The following is a 16,704-nucleotide window of genomic DNA, read 5'->3' as shown; positions in this document are numbered from 1 at the left end:
TTTCTTTTTCTTTCTCTCCCTCTTTCTTCCTTCCTTCCTGTGTCCAAAGCATGCATATTCAAGTTTAATTTAACTATTGGTGACTTTTGCACTCTGTCTGGCAAGATAGTAAGTAAAGTCTTGAGTGTTAACTTTTTTCCCTAATGTATGCTCAGTCATGCATACAATAAGATGGTTAAAACAAAGTATGATACCATGCTATTCCAAGGTTTGTCCTTAATTTATGAAAACACACAATTTAGAGAAAGGAAATGAAAAGCGTTAGACTGTGTGAATATATTTGAAGGTCAAATTTATAGTAATTTGATAGAAATATAACTATTAGAAATTCTGAAAAGTCTTGTCAAATTTTAGAAAGTATTCCTAATGGAAAAAGCTATCCAAGAATTTAGCACCTTTGAATTTGTTGTCAGGTGTTTACAGTCCTTTTGATTTGCAGAAGACTGATCCCTTAGGCCTTCTAACTCAGGATGAAGCAGGCAAAAATCCTTGTCATTTTTACCTTCACAGGAATTCTCTGTTATCCATCTTTAAAAGTCATGATGCTCTTCCTGCTGGACTCCTGAGAGGAATTTCCCATTGGCCTCACAGAAGTGTACAAAAGTGTGAGTCATGACACGCAGGCTGCCCCTGATACCAGACAGTCTCAGACTCTTAAGTCCCAGACAGCATCCCTCAAAATGTTATGGATTGGATTCAAAGGAGTCTCCATGTACTTGTCTAACTATAGTCGGGTCAAAGAAAACGGACATAAAGTAAATTCTTGAAAAATGTATTGTGGATAACACAATAGGAAAGAGAGATTTAAGACCCAACTATCTTCCCAAAAGATGGGCAGCAGGGATATTTATGTGGAATGTGTCAGGGTTAGAGAAAAAAAAAAAAAAAAAAAAGGACTGGATTTAAAACTAGCATAGGCTAATCTCTGGTTCCAGTATCGCTACAATCTGCCTTCCATATTTGGTCAGGTCTTGGCTGGCTTGGTTATAGATTTAACCTATATTGACTAGCCTAGCAAAGACTTTCTCATGTTAATGACATTACAATGAAGCCAGGTTACCTGCAAGTTTATGCTAACCACCACTGCTTGCTCAGAGAACTCCTTCTGTTAGGTCAGTGGAAAAGCTTGTTCAATTGTGAGCAGATTGGATTCCTTCATAGAGAGTTAGTCCCAGGGCCAGGTGGTAGCACACCTACTTGAGAGCACATTTTACAATACACAAGAACCAGGTTCTAGCCCCTAGTCTTTACCTACAAGGGGAAAGCTTTGTGAGTGGTGCAGCAGTGCTGCAGGTGTCTTTCTTTCTCTTTCTATCCAATAAATAAAGATAATAAAAAAATAAAAGAGAGATACCCCCATCATTAATATTTATCACGACCATTGGGAACATTTGTATCTCTTTACATCTTGGCACACTTTTACAATTGTTACATTTTCTGTTTCAGCCTTGCTATTTCCTCTAATGCTCTAGGTTCTTCTCCTCCTTCTCTTTCTCCTTCTCCTCGTCCTCCTCCTCCTTCTCCTTCTCGTTCTCCTTCTCCTCCTTTTTTCTCCTCCTCCTCCTTCTTCTCCTCCTCTTCCTCCTCCTCATTCTCTGTCTCTTCCTACCCCACCTATTCCCCCTTTCTCCCTCCTCCTCCCCTTTCTCCTTTTTTTCACCTCATCCACCTCCTCCTCCTCTTTCTCCTCCTTCTCCTCATCCTCCTGGATTTGAACTCTTCTCAATTTCTCTCTGTTATATTAAATAAGATAGAAAAAAAGTAATAAACGGAAATAGTGGCTACCAGGATCAGTGCATTGATCTTGCAGGCACTGAGCCCCAGCAATAATTTTGGTGGCAATAGAAGAAGAAAAAGAAAAAGAAGAGGAGGAGAACAGTATACAATAATTGAATACCCTGATTAATACTAGATATCTGAATTTCATTCATATTTATTAATAATAGTACTTATATTGACCATGTTATGTGCCATATTTAAATATTCCAAAAGAAACTTAGATAGTGAGCAGTGAAATAAACAAGAACTGAACATTGTGAAATGTGGCATTATGCATATGCAATTACAATGCTTTGAGCCATCTTTTTTTTTTTTTCATTAAGCTACAGAGTTAAAGAGACACAGAAAAGGCAGAGGTGCCACCACATTTAAACTTTATTCATTGCTCTGGTATCTCTCATGTGGTACAGGAACTCAGACAAGAGTCTGGCAAATAGCAATTCAGACACCTTACTTGCTAGGGGAGCTGTGCTCCATACCCAAGAAATAACACTTTACTTCCAAACATTTTGACCCTTGAAACTCTTGACTACTATGTAACTGTAGCAATCTTCTCTGATTAATAAGAGTTTAAAGGTCATTATCACAGCAAGAACAATTATAAGTCAGCAGTTTGTCTTAGATCTATTAGAAAATGGTAGTCATAGAGCAAAATGCCATCTCAAAACTGTAGAGAGCGATGAAGGAAATGGAATGATAACTGACTAAGGCTAAAACATACCAATGGAGTCAGTATGTAGTAGGAAACTTTACACAGTGATTGACACGATCCAAGAAATAAACTCCACCTGCTTTCCACAACAACAGCCAGAGAAGGGATAATGCCACCTGCTTTTTGCAGGACATTTTGAAATGCATCTAGAACAATTTTTTTTTAATTATCGAAGTTATACTCTTAACAAAAAAAATTCATTAGAACTTGACATCTCTTTTTTATATTTTTGTTAGTGATTTAATATTGATTTACAAAACTAGGAGATAATAGGCATATAATTCCTCATTGTTCCCACCATCAGAGTCCTGTGTCCCCATTTCCTCCATTGGAAGCTGCAGTAGTTCTCCCAAGGTCATAGATATGGGTTGATTAATATATATAAATATATATATATATACTTTTTTATGGTCCTGTCTTTTCTTCATGTCTAAGTCATAACTATACCTATCACTACTTCCAAATATCCTTTCTTTTTTCCTCTTCTCTCTCTGGGTCCTGATGGAATTGGAGTTCAAATCTCTTTAGTCATCCTCCCCTAACATTTCTCCTCCTGTGCAAGAATGGACCAAAATTCTCTATGGGGTGCAGAAGGTTGAAATTCTTTATTATGCAATTGTTTCTCCACTGGAGCAGATGAGGGATAAGGGTCTTATGGTAGATAGAGGCTAGGAAGTCTAGTTTAAGTATGTCCCTAGAGGCTCATGTCTTTAGTAATTTTTGCATGATCTTAATAGCTAACATGCAGGTGACCTAAAAATATTGTCTGGGAAGATAGTGTCAGCGTTGAGACTAAGGCTAGAAAGCTGGATTAAGGTAGAGAGTAGCTATCAAACTCAAAGAAAATATATAAATACAATTAACTGTTTTCCCTAGTGATCTGACCAAGGACCCATATATTCATATTTAGCCCAGAGCCTATGTAACCCCCAAGTCCTTGTCAGCCTGAGCTTGAAATTCATGATCCTAGCTGGGGATATTCAAGGCTGCACTCATTTCATGACCAGTTTTCCTAGAGTGGCAGGGTAGGATGACACAGCATCCCTTCAGAGAGTGGGGTAGTCGCTACCATTGCTACTTTATAGTTCTTCTTCTTCTAGCGTTTGCCCTTCTTCCGTAGCCAGTCAACAGCATCAGGTTGAGCCTGATGTAAAGTTTCGAGACCTCCTTTGAATCTGGAGAGGTGGCAGTCATTGACTATGTGGGTCATAGTCTGTCTGGAGCCGCAGGGGCAGTTCGGGTCGTCTCTGGCTCCCCAGCGATGGAACATAGCGGCGCACCGGCCATGGCCTGTTCCATAGCGATTGAGGAGGGCCCAATCATAACGTGCTAGGTCAAAGCCGGGTTGACGCTTGCAGGGGTCTGTGATGAGGTGTTTGTTCTTTACCTCAGCTGACTGCCAACTCTGTTTCCAAGAGTCTGGAACAGAGAAGTTCAGTGTAGGCGTAGGGGACCAAATTGGGTGACGAGACATCAAGCGTTGGACAGGGTGGGCGAAGATATCCGCTTGTATTGGCAGGTCCGGTTGAGCGTAGACGTGGGAAATGAACTTAGATGATGCCGCATCCCGATGAATATCTGGCGAGGCGATGTTGCTAAGAACTGGCAGCCATGGAACCGGGGTGGAACGGATGGTTCCAGAAATGATCCTCATGGAGGAATATAATTTGGAATCGACCAAGTGGACATGGGGGCTATGGAACCATACTGGGGCACAGTATTCTGCAGTGGAATAGCATAATGCCAGAGATGATGATCGTAGTGTGGAAGCGCTCACACCCCATGAGGAGCTGGCCAGTCTTGCAATGATGTTATTCCTCGCGCCCACCTTTGCTGCAGTTTTTATGAGATGTTCGTGAAATGACAGAGTGCGATCGAGAAATTTCCCATGAGTGGTCATCCCACTTCCGTTTATCTTGTCCATCTCCAAAACTCTCTTCCTTTACACTGTCTGAACTGGAAGACGCTTTGAAGAGGGTTAAACCGGGAACAGCTGCTGGCTACGATAACATCACCCCAGAACTCATTCTTAACTTAGGCCCCATGGTAAAGAAGTGGCTCACTTCATTCCTGTCCCACATCTTGGAATCTGAATCTATGCCCAAAATTTGGCGTCGTGTGAAGATAATAGCAGTTTTGAAACTAAAGAAAGACTCAACACTGGCCGCCAGCTATAGACCAATTTCTCTCCTCTCTGTGTGTTACAAACTCCTTGAGAGGCTGCTTCTGTCACGTATTTCTCCTCTTACAGAGAAATTCCTATCACCCACCCAAGCTGGTTTCCGCCCAGGAAGATCTACCTGCGAACAATCCCTGGCCCTCTCAACTTACATTGAAAATGGATTCCAGAAGAATTTAAAGACGGGTGCTGTCTTTGTTGATCTCACAGCAGCCTATGACACGGTCTGGCACCGTGGTCTCCTAGTCAAGATCTCAAGATGCCTGCCTCCATGGGTGGCCAACACTATATCATTTCTTCTCCAAAACAGAAGATACCAGGTGCATCTGGGTGACAAGTCTAGCAGATGGAGACTTGTCTCAAGTGGCCTCCCCCACTCTGTTCTGGCTCCTACGCTATTTAATATTTACAATAATGACCTCCCAGAAACTTCTTCAAGGAAGTTCATCTACGCCGATGGCATCTGCTGTGCAACTCAGGCATCCAAGTTCGACATCCTCGAGGAAACACTCACGAAAGACATGTCTCTGATATCTGATTACTGTAAAAAATGGCGACTAATCCCTAGCACTGCAAAAACGGTATCATCTGTTTTCCATCTACACCATGCCTCGCGTGAGCTTAATGTGCAGCTTGGCGATACGAGAATCCGGCCTGAAGCCCAGCCAGTCTGTCTTGGCTACTTTATAGTGAAGCCAAGGTTCTGGAGAGGCCCCAAAAGGGTTTAGGATGGTGTTCCTTGTATAAATGACCAGTGTTGGTGGAGAGAAGGAGCTATTAGAGATCTAGGCCCATAGTATCTCTGTGGAAATCCAAAGATTCCTTGACTAGGGCCCCAGATGATGGGGTGCCCTGATACTGAGCAAAAAGGCAATCATTAAATGAGCCAGCCTCTTGCCCTTATTCAGCTTTTGTAGTCCTAAATTCTGAGGAGTTTATAATTTTTCCCAGTGAAAGCACTGAGTATCATTTATTACATCCAAACTGGTATTAGATTAATGGGGTCCGGCCTCAAATTAGGGAATAAATACACCTCATATTTTACTGGGTTCTAAGTTATCCTTAAGTTTTACTGCATTTACTTGTTTGATAATTCTAATAAAGGTTGTCATAAGGACAATAGCTGTCCTTTGGTTGTTATGTATGTTTTACTGGTATCTTTCTTGGCTAATTGTATACAGTGTTTATTCAAAAAAATATCAAGGGGTGACAATAATGCAGATGCTGTCAAAAGCTTAACATTTCTGTCCTAAAACAGTAGTAGTAAGAAAAAAAAAATCTGAGAAACATTTGTGAAGGTCTAATCCCAAGGTCATAAACTCACGGAAAGCCGAGACTTAGTAAAAGGATTATAAACTGTTTGCTCTTCTTTCATACCTTACTTTCATGTTAACAGGTCTCAAGTAAAATAATATCATTGTGTTGCTAGAAGAATGCTAAGGGACAGACTGAAGTTTAGAAGGAATTAGGAGAAGAATCCTGCAACCTGGGAGACAAAAAACAAGGACACTGGGGTTAGCAGCTGGTGTCTCACCCTGATAGGCCACAAGCATTCCCCAGATCACCACATGGGGGTGCCTGCAGGGGGTAAGCTTCTCAAGCAGTAGAAAGGTATTATCATGTCTTCCCTTTTCTTCACTGTCTCTATCAAAAAAGTAAATTAACAAAATAAGCAAAAATAAAGTAAAGGAATAAGTGATCACTATATCCTTTGCGGTAATTATTAAAATAATAAAATAAAATAAATATCCATTGTGGTAGTTATAAAAAATAATTCAAGGACACTGAAGAAAAATTAATCTTACACTTACATTATAGAAAACATCCTAAGTTTGATAAACATAAAATAATTGAATTACTTATGTTCTGTATCTTATATCTTGTTAAATAAAATTTTATGGCATAATAGGAGAAATAAAATTCCATAACTGTAAACCATAGGACAAACAAAAGAATTAAAATTAGATATGGCAGAGATTTAGGAATTATAAGATTGTGAGTTCAAAATTACTATGATATACTAAGAGATCTAATAGCAAAAAGAGGACAATGGTCAATAATCAGAAAGATGGAAACTGGAATATAGTGAATGCTAGAGATGTAAAGTACTATAACATAAATTATGAACACCTTTGATAAAGTTATCAGATATTTGGCATATCAAAAAATATAAACAATAATCTTGAGAATATAGCATAGTAAATTCTCAAGGTAGAAATGGAAAAAAAAAAAAAGCCTGAAATAAATGTAACAAAGTTAGAACTATGGAAAAATTTTAACAAGTGGAGCATATTTGTAATAGAGATATCAGAAGAGACAGAAAAATGCTAAAATAAAAATATGATGATAGAGAATTTTCCAAAATTAAGTTCAGAAAGCATTGAGATAATGAATACTAAAATAAATGTAATAATTTATCATTACACAAATTACAGAAAATCAGAGACTAACTCTTGAAAGGAGTCATAGCTAAGTACAATAAAATACCAAGTTCAAAAACAAGAATAAAAACAACATTGTCCTTCACGTGAGAAAATAAGCAAGCAAGAAGAGAGCAAAGTACAATATTTTTAGTAATGATCATATCAAGAATTATTAAATGCATAACATTGTGAATTTAAAGTTGTTCCAGTATTTTTGTGTCTTGACAGCATATTTATTCATATCACTGAAAAATCTAGTATATTAATACATCACAGGTATGATTATTATATAATATATATCATACTACACATATATTACATATGGATGTTATGTGTTATATAATATACAAGTGTTTATTTTTCAACTATATATTATAATATACCACAAGTATTGTTTTTTTAATCTATTCCATTCAACTATTGGAATACATTTGATCACGTAAAGTTTTTAGAAATCAGGGCCAGGTGGTGATGCACATGGTTACGTGCACACACTGCAGTGTGCAAGCATCCAGGTTTGAGCCCCCAGTCCTCACCTGCAAGGGGAAGCTTAATGAGTGGCGATGCAGTGCTACAAGAGTCTCTGCCTCTCTATCACCCCTCCTCTCTCCTCGCAGTTTCTTTCAGTCTCTAAGCAATAATAAATAAATAAATAAATAAATAAATACTTTTTTTTTTTACCTTTTAAAAGTATTTGTTTTTTTTTTTAATTTTTTATTTAAGAAAGGATTAGTGAACAAAAGCATAAGGTAGGGGGGTACAACTCCACACAATTCCCAACACCCAATCCCCATAACCCACCCCCTCCCATGGTAGCTTTCCCATTCTCTATCCCTCTGGGAGCATGGACCCAGGGTCGTTGAGGGTTGCAGAAGGTAGAAGGTCTGGCTTCTGTAATTGCTTCCCCGCTGAACATGGGCGTTGACTGGTCGGTCCATACCCCCAGTCTGCCTCTCTCTTTCCCTAGTAGGGTGTGTCTCTGGGGAAGCTGAGCTCCAGGACACATTGGTGGGGTCTTCAATCCAGGGAAGCCTAGCCAGCATCCTGGTGGCATCTGGAACCCGAGTAATGAAGCTGAAGGGTTGTCATTCCACACGTGAAGTCTCTGGATACAGTCTGAGGTGAGGCATGTTGAGGTGGCAATCGTTGCTTTGGTTAGGTTGTGATCGGCAGATGCAATATTATTTGGTGTGGATTGGGAGATGCATACAGGAAAGTGGGCCCTATCCAAGGGTTCCAGGACTGGGGGGAGTAGGGGCTCTATAGTGAAGATGTGAGGTTCCTGCTGTCTTAGGGTTCAAAAAGACAATCAATAGTTAATATTATCATCACATTATTTGTTAATTGGGTTAACTTTGAAAAGTCCCTTTGTTATGGTTTGCTGTACAGTACCCAGTATCTTGTATATAGCTGTACTATTGGAAGCTTCTAATCTACTTGGTCTAGGCTTTTGAGAGAGTCCGCATATCAAATACATAGCCTATATATTAAAAAGATTCAGTTTGTCTTTTGAGAAACTTTGAGACATACAATTGATTTCCCCCTCATATTAATTAACTACTGATTTATATGTCTACATTTTGCTAGGAGTGTACATAAACACCATTCCCACCACCAAAGGACTGTGACCCATCCCTCCCGCCCACTCCCAACCCCACTGGCCCAGGAAGCTACATGTCTACCCCTCACCACTGGGTTTTTACTTTGGTGCCCTACTTACAATTTGATCAGGTCCTGCTTTTAGTTTCCCTTTCAGATCTTCTAAGTCAGCTTCTGTTGATGAGTGGGATCATCCCATACTCATCTTTATCTTTCTGACTTAGTTCACTTAACATAATTCCTTCTAGCTCTGTCCAAGATGGGTCAGAGAAGGTGGGTTCATTGTTCTTGATAGCTGCATAGTATTCCATTGTGTATATATACCACAGCTTTCTCAGCCACTCATCTGGTGTTGGGCACCTGGGTTGCTTCCAGGTTGTAGCTATTATGAATTGTGCTGCTAAGAACATAGGAGTACACACCTCTTTTTGGTTGGGTGTTATGGAGTCCTTGGGGTATAACCCCAGGAGAGGAATTATTGGGTCATATGGAAGGTCCATGTATAGCCTTCTGAGAGTTTTCCAGACTGCTCTCCACAGAGGCTGTACCAATTTACATTCCCACCAGCAATGTAAAAGGGTTCCTCTGTCCCCACATCCTCTCCAACATTTGTTGCTGCTGTCCTTTTTGATGTATGCCATTCTTACAGGAGTGAGGTGGTATCTTAGTGTTGTCTTAATTTGCATTTCTCTGACAATCAGTGACCTAGAGCAGTTTTTCATATGTTTGTTAGCCTTTTGGATCTCCTCTGTGGTGAATGTTATGTTCATTTCCTCTGCCCATTTTTGGATGGGGTCATTTGCTTTTTTGGTGTTAAGTTTGCTGAGCTCTTTATATATTTTGGTGATTAGTTTCTTGTCTGATGTCTGGCATGTGAAGACCTTCTCCCATTCTGTGAGGGGTCTCTCTGTTTGTTTAATAGTTTCTTTGGATGTGCAGAAACTTTTCAATTTGATGTAGTCCCATTGGTTTGTTTCTGCTTTGGTCTTCCTTGCAATTGGGTTTGATTCATCAAAGATGTCCTTGAGGTGTAGGTGGGAAAGTGTTTTACCAATGTTTTCCTCTAAGTATTTGATTGTTTCTGGTCTGACATCTAGGTCTTTGATCCATTTGGAGTTGATTTTTGTTTCTGGTGAGATAAAGTGGTTCAATTTCATTCTTCTGCATGTTTCAACCCAGTTTTCCCAGCACCATTTATTGAAGAGAGCCTCCTTTTTCCATTTAATCCTTTGGGCCCCCTTATCAAAGATTAGATGCCCATAGGTGTTGGGATTTACTTCTGGGCTTTCAATTCTGTTCCACTGGTCTGTATGCCTATTTTTGTTCCAGTACCATGCTGTTTTGATGATGATGGCTTTATAATATAGTTTAAGGTCTGGGAGTGTGATGCCTCCATTTCTGTTTCTTTTCCTTAAGATGGTTTTGGCAATTCTAGGTGTTTTCAGGTTCCAGATAAATGATTGTAGTGTTTGTTCTATTCTCTTAAAGAAGCCTGGTGGAACTTTGATTGGTATTGCATTAAATTTGTATATGGCTCTGGGGAGAATATTCATTTTGATGATATTTATTCTTCCAATCCATGAGCATGGGATATCTTTCCATTTCTTGGTATCAGTTTCTATCTCCTTGAGTAGTGACTCATAGTTTTCAGTATACAAGTCTTTCACTTCTTTGGTCAACTTTATTCCTAGGTATTTGATTGAATTTGCTGAAACAGTAAATGGGAGTGATTTCTGGATGTCTTCTTCTTCAGATTTAGTGTTTGCATAAAGAAATGCCACTGATTTTTGTACATTGATTTTGTAGCCGGATACCTTGCTATATTGCCTAACAACTTCCAGTAATTTTCTACTGGATTCTTTAGGTCTTTCTATGTATACTATTATATCATTTGCAAATAGTGAGAGCTTGACTTCTTCCCTTCCAATCTGTATCCCTTTGATTTCTTTCTCTTGCCTGATTGCTATGGCAAGAACTTCCAATACTATGTTGAAGAGTAACGGTGACAGTGGACAGCCCTGTCTAGTCCCTGATCTGAGGGGGAATGCTTTCAGCTTCTCTCCATTGAGTATGATGTTGGCTGTAGGTTTGCTATATATAGACTCCACTATCTTGAGGAATTTCCCATCTATTCCCATTTTTTGTAGAGTTTTGAGCGTGAATGGGTGTTGGATTTTGTCAAAGGCTTTCTCTGCATCTATTGAGATAATCATGTGGTTTTTGGCTTTGCTTTTATTGATGTGATGAATGACATTGATTGATTTACGGATGTTGAACCAGCCTTGCATTCCTGGGATGAATCCCACTTGGTCATGATGAACAATCTTTTTGATGTGTTGCTGTATCCGGTTGGCCAAGATCTTGTTTAATATTTTGGCATCTATGTTCATCAGAGATATTGGTCTGTAGTTTTCCTTTTTTGTTCTGTCCCTATCAGCTTTTGGTGTCAGGGTGATGTTGGCTTCATAAAAGGTGGAAGGGAGTATTCCTGTTTCTTCAATCTTATGGAATAGCTTAAGAAGTATGGGTATTAACTGTTTCCTGAAAGTTTTGTAGAATTCATTTGTGAAGCCATCTGGTCCAGGACTTTTGTTGTTGGGGAGATTCTTAATAACGCTTTCAATTTCTTTGTCTGTGATTGGTGCATTTAGATTTTGTAGTTCTTCTTGGTTCAGTTTTGGAAGTACATAGGTTTCTAGGAATTGTTCCATTTCTTCCAGATTCTCTAGCTTGGTGGCATATAGTTCTTTATAGAAGTTTCGCAGAATTCTCTGGATTTCTGTGGTGTCAGTTGTGATATCTCCTGCATTGTTTACAATTCTATTAATTTGAGTCTTCTCTCTTTTTTGTTTGGTGAGTCTGGCTAGGGGTTTGTCAATTTAGTTTAGTCTTTCAAAGAACCAACATTTGGCTTCATTTATCTTTTGTATGGTTCTATTATTTTCGATGTTGTTTATTTCTGCTCTATCTTTAGTGATTTCTGTCCTTCTGGTTGCTTTAGGGTTCCTTTGTTCCTCTTCCTCTAAGTCCTTGAGGTGTGTAGTAAGGTCGTTCATTTGGGCTTCTTCTTGGTGTTTAATATGTGATTTATGGCTATAAGTTTCCCTCTCAGTACTGCTTTCGCTGTGTCCCAAATATTTTGATAGGTTGTGTCTTTATTTTCATTAGTTTCCAGGATCATTTGAATTTCCTGTTTGAGTGAGTCTCTGACCCAGTGGTTCTTAAGGAGCATGTTGTTTAGTTTCCAAATTCTATGTCTTTTAATAATTTTCCGTTTGTTGTTAAAAGTTAGTTTTACTCCACTGTGGTCTGAGAAGATACTTGGGATGATTTCAATGCTCTTGAATTTATTGATGCTGACTTTGTGGCCTAACATGTGGTCTATCCTTGAGTATGTGTTATGTGGATTTGAAAAGAAGGTGTATTCCAGTTTTTTGGGGTGGAGGAGTCTGAAAATGTCCAAGAGGTCTAGTCTGTCAATCTCTTCATTCAATTCTCTTGTATCTTTATTGGTTCTCTGCTTTGTTGATCTGTCTAAGTGTGAGAGTGGGGTATTGAAGTCTCCCACTATTATTGTATTACTACTGATGTATTTTTGAAATTCTTTCAGTAGATGCTTAATGTATTTAGATGGTCCCTCGTTGGGTGCATAGATGTTAATAATTGTTAAGTCTTCTTGGCTGATTGATCCTCTAATCATTATGTAATGTCCTTGCCTGTCTTTTATTACTTTATTTAATTTAAAATCTATCGTGTCTGAGATGAGAATGGCTGTTCCTGCCCTTTTTTGTGGACCGTTAGCCTGTATGATAGTTTTCCATCCTTTCACTTTAAGTCTGTGTTTATCTTGTTGTGACAGATGGGATTCTTGCAAGCAGCATATGGTTGTGTTATGTTTTCTGATCCATCCCCCCACCCTGTGCCTTTTGATGGGTGAGTTTAAGCCATTGACATTTATTAATATTATGGATTTAATGTATTGTAGTGCCATTGTTCTAAAAAACAATTTGTTTACTCTGATATATTACAGTATTATAGTGAAGTTCTTGTTTATAATAGGTCTTTTAGTGCCTCTTTCAGGGCCGGCTTGGTGATGGTTGCCTCCTTTAACTGTTGTTTGTCTAAGAAGGTTTTGATCCCTCCATCTAGCTTGAATGAAAGTCTAGCAGGATATATTATCCTTGGTTGAAACCCTTTTTCATTCAGGGCTCGATAGATATCTTGCCACTCCCTTCAGGCTTTTAGAGTTTGAGTTGAAAAATCTGCAGAAAGTCTTATGGGTTTTCCCCTGTATGTGACTTTTTGTTTCTCTCTTGCAGCCTTTAGGATCCTTTCTTTATCCTTACTTCTTCTCATTGTGACTATGATGTGTCTTGGTGTTTTGAGGTCTGGGTTGATTCTGTTTGGTACTCTCTGGGCCTCTTGCACATTGATATCCTTTCTGTTATTCAGGTCTGGGAAGTTTTCTTGTATTATTTCCTCTAGAATGTTTTCTTCCCCTTCCTCTCTTTCTTCCTCTGGCAGGCCAATAATACGAATGTTACTTCTTTTGAGCTCATCCCATATGTCTCTGTTGTTGTTTTCAGTGTCTCTCAATCTCTTTTTAAGCTCTTTCACCTCTTTCTTAGTTTTCTCTAACTCATCCTCTGTCTGACTAATTCTGTTTTCTGCTTCTGTTAGTCTGCTTTCCCTTGCCTCAGCTTCTTTCTTCATTACAGCTATTTCAGCTTTCAGTTCTCTAATTGTCTCAAGATAATCAGTATTTTCCTTGTGGTCTCAACTGTTGTTTCTCTAATACTGCCATTCCTTTCCTCCAATGTTGTTTTCATTTCTGTGATTAATAAGTTTATTATTGCTTGCATACTTTTCTTATCTATGGTTACTTCTGACTGATTTGTGGTTTCTTCTGGGCTCTTGTCTTCATTCATTGGGGTAGCAGTTTTATTTGTTTTTAATCTACCCATTTTTTTTATTTATGTGTTTCTCTCTCTTTTTTTTTATGCTCTGTTGTTCCTCAGTTGTTGTGTTTTGAGCACTAGTAACACTGTACTAAATACCTTTATGACAATTGCACTCACCAACCTCCGGAATTACAGTAGCAACTGAAGTAAGTATTGAAGGAGTTTAATCGTTACCATTTAGCTGAACAATTTCTCCAGTCCGTGAAAAAATAGTAACCAAATCCCAGTGAAGAAAGAGAAAAGAAAGAGACGATAGCAAGAATAGACAGTTATGCAAATCTACTATCCAGTGTATATTCTAGGGGTAACAAGAGTGTAAAGGGAACTAGAGCAGAGATACACACATAGAGAGTCCACTCGGGGTCAGATTTCTTCCCCAAAGTAATTCACAAATTCAGAAAGGCAAAGAAGAAAGAAGTGTATGACAAGATTAAAAAAAAAAAAGAGATAGAGAGAGATAAGAGAGAGAAAAGGGAGAAGATAAGAAGAAGGGTTGTAATTAAAGAGCAGTGCGAGGAACTTCCCAAATGTGTATCAGTGAATTTTAAAAAAAAAAAACAACAAAAAAAACCTGTTTGGTGGTATGGGGTATCCTGCTAGTAGCTGGTCCCAGGCACTGCTTATGGGGGGAGGGGGCGGCGGGAAGGATGTATGCTTGAAAATTAAAAGGAAGAAAAAAGAATTTTTTTTCCCCTTTTCTAATTCTTAACCCAAATTAAGTTATAGACACCCCCTTGGTGTTACCGCTATGGCCCCTTATTGGCTGGCCTGCTAAAGGCAGAAAATCCTATTGTTTACACGAGATGTGTCCGGAGCTCAAAGGCTAGCAGCTTCTCAGTCCGCCATCTTCCGGGAACCCCCCCCCTCCAGACTTTTTTAAAGGATTTCTCAAAAATGAAAACTAGCTCCAAGTCCTTTGATCCAATGAGAGCTATACTCAAGAAGTCTTTGGATCCGCTCTCAGGGTCGCGGTGGACCCTGGAGACTCCCAAGAGGAAACCCCCGAGCTAAAGTGCTCTCTCCGGGTCCTCTGCCCACCGCGTTCTGCAACCGGCAGAGGAGCCGCCTTCCTGGGCGGGCGGAGGACAATGCCCGGCGCACTTGCCTTGCCCGGCGCCCTGGGAATTCTGGAGCCCCACTAGTCCATGTCACCTTTACTCTAATTCTTAACCCAAATTAAATTGTAATCACTTTTGGTGTCATCCCTTATTGACTGGCCTGCTAAAGGCAGAAAATCCTACCGTTGCCAACGATGCAGTTAGAGTGCTCGCTGTCAGCGACTTCTCAGTCCGCCATCTTCCCAGGACCTCCATAAATAAATACTTTAAAAGTATTTAGAAATTGTTAGCTATAGTTAGCAGTGTGCATAATTTTTTATGTGGAAGTTTTCATCCTATTTGGATATATATTGCTGGATCACATGACAGTCTTACTTAAAAATGTGCCATTATATCAGAGAGAGAAAAAGACAAACAGAGAGGGAGAAATAAAGAGAGAGAGAGAGAGAGAGAAGGAGAGAGAGAGACAGAGAGAAACTTTACATATTATCAAGGGGAGCAATCTGAAAAATCTAATCTGATTATTCTGTTCATACTCTCTGATTCCACTTCTTAGGCATTTGAAAAGACAAAACTATATAGATATTATAAACTTCAGTGGTTTTCAGGGGTTCTAGGAAGAAGCAAAAAGGGCTGAACTAGGGGAATATTTAAGAATTTGTTGGGAAGTAAAATCATTCTGTATGATACCAGAGTGGTGAATACATGACAAAAGTACATTTGCCTGAATCCATAAACCTATAAATTCAGTGATCGCTCATCTGAATATAAACTATATCATTTAGTTAATAACAGTATATAAATTTATCAGTTGTAACACGTGGAGCAGTAATGCAAGATCTTAAATAGAAAGATACTCTTTGTGTTGAAGAGGATTATATTGGATCTCTCTGTACTTGTTCAATATATCTGGAAAGTTAAAACTGCTTTATAAAATAAAGTCTGTTTATGTAAGAAGATTGGTTAGCTAATTTATCCATCTACTTTGTGACAGATAAAATAACACTTTTTATGTATGATTATTGCCTGTTTGTCATTACTCAGTAAACAAGGATAGTGCAATATATTTGTCTAAGAGTTTCGCCAGTAACATATCTCCATGTGATTATAAGTAGATTAAAAAGTAATAGAAAAATAAGATACTTTTTCCTATGTAAGTTGTTTAATATATAAAAGGAAATTCTTATTGTAAAATTGGTACAATTTTGCTGAGCTTGATTATAGAGTTCAATTAAATCTAGAAATTATTTGATTTTTTCATAAAAGAATAGTATTGTACTCATGATCTGAAAAGTAAGTCACCTAATTAAAATCTTCAAATATTAAACAGTCTTGGAGAAAGGCACAGAGGTAGCAACTGTTTTCAGTTTTTAGTGTGAAGCTCTATGTTGCTGTTTATGGATAAGTAATATTTATACCAACTGGAGATAGCACAGATATCCAGGTTTATTTTAAGCTTTCTTGAAGGTATTAGCTATGCCTTTTTTTTTTTTTTGGCAAAATATAATTGATTACTCCACTTGGCATGTTGACTAGTATAGTAATTAGTACTACTTAAATAAACAACTGGTATTTTGGAGTTCAAATCATGTAAGAGTAACTTTTTTCTCTGTTCTAAAAATGGAATGTTTTGTACCCAGCCATAGAACCAGAAGTCAAGCTTAGTGAATGTTTGCTATGTTCATTTTTTATGGAGAATATGGAAGCAATACTAGAAATGTATATGTGAGCAGTAAATGATGTGTTTGTTCAAATTACATTATTTTCTCAGCAAACATTTGAAAATATTTATTTATTTATTTATTTATTGGATAAAGACAGAGAGAAATCAAATGGGAAGGGGAAGAGAGATAGAGCACTGCTTCACCATTTACATAGCATTCCTGAGTCCTTGTACATGGTAGCATATTTAGTCATGCAGGTATGCCTCCACCCCACCCCCACTCAACTAATATTTTTATTAATCTTAATATGAGTTTATTTATTTATTGTT

General features: G+C 38.4%; 1 protein-coding gene across 1 annotated transcript in view; it reads left to right on the top strand.

Moving 5' to 3' along the window:
• Positions 1–513: 513 nt before the first annotated feature.
• SNTG1 (syntrophin gamma 1) overlaps positions 514–16,704 on the top strand; it is a 333,984-nt gene continuing 317,793 nt past the window's right edge. Inside the window, exon 1 of the mRNA XM_060198528.1 lies at positions 514–605. The gene's annotated coding sequence lies outside the window, so the exon portion shown is untranslated. The remainder of the gene's footprint in view (positions 606–16,704) is intronic.

The sequence above is a fragment of the Erinaceus europaeus genome, chromosome 1 (assembly GCF_950295315.1).
Source record: "Erinaceus europaeus chromosome 1, mEriEur2.1, whole genome shotgun sequence".
NCBI classification, from domain to species: Eukaryota; Metazoa; Chordata; class Mammalia; order Eulipotyphla; family Erinaceidae; genus Erinaceus; species Erinaceus europaeus.
Note: the sequence above shows the minus strand (reverse complement) of the source record. Positions and strands in the feature narration are given on the sequence as shown.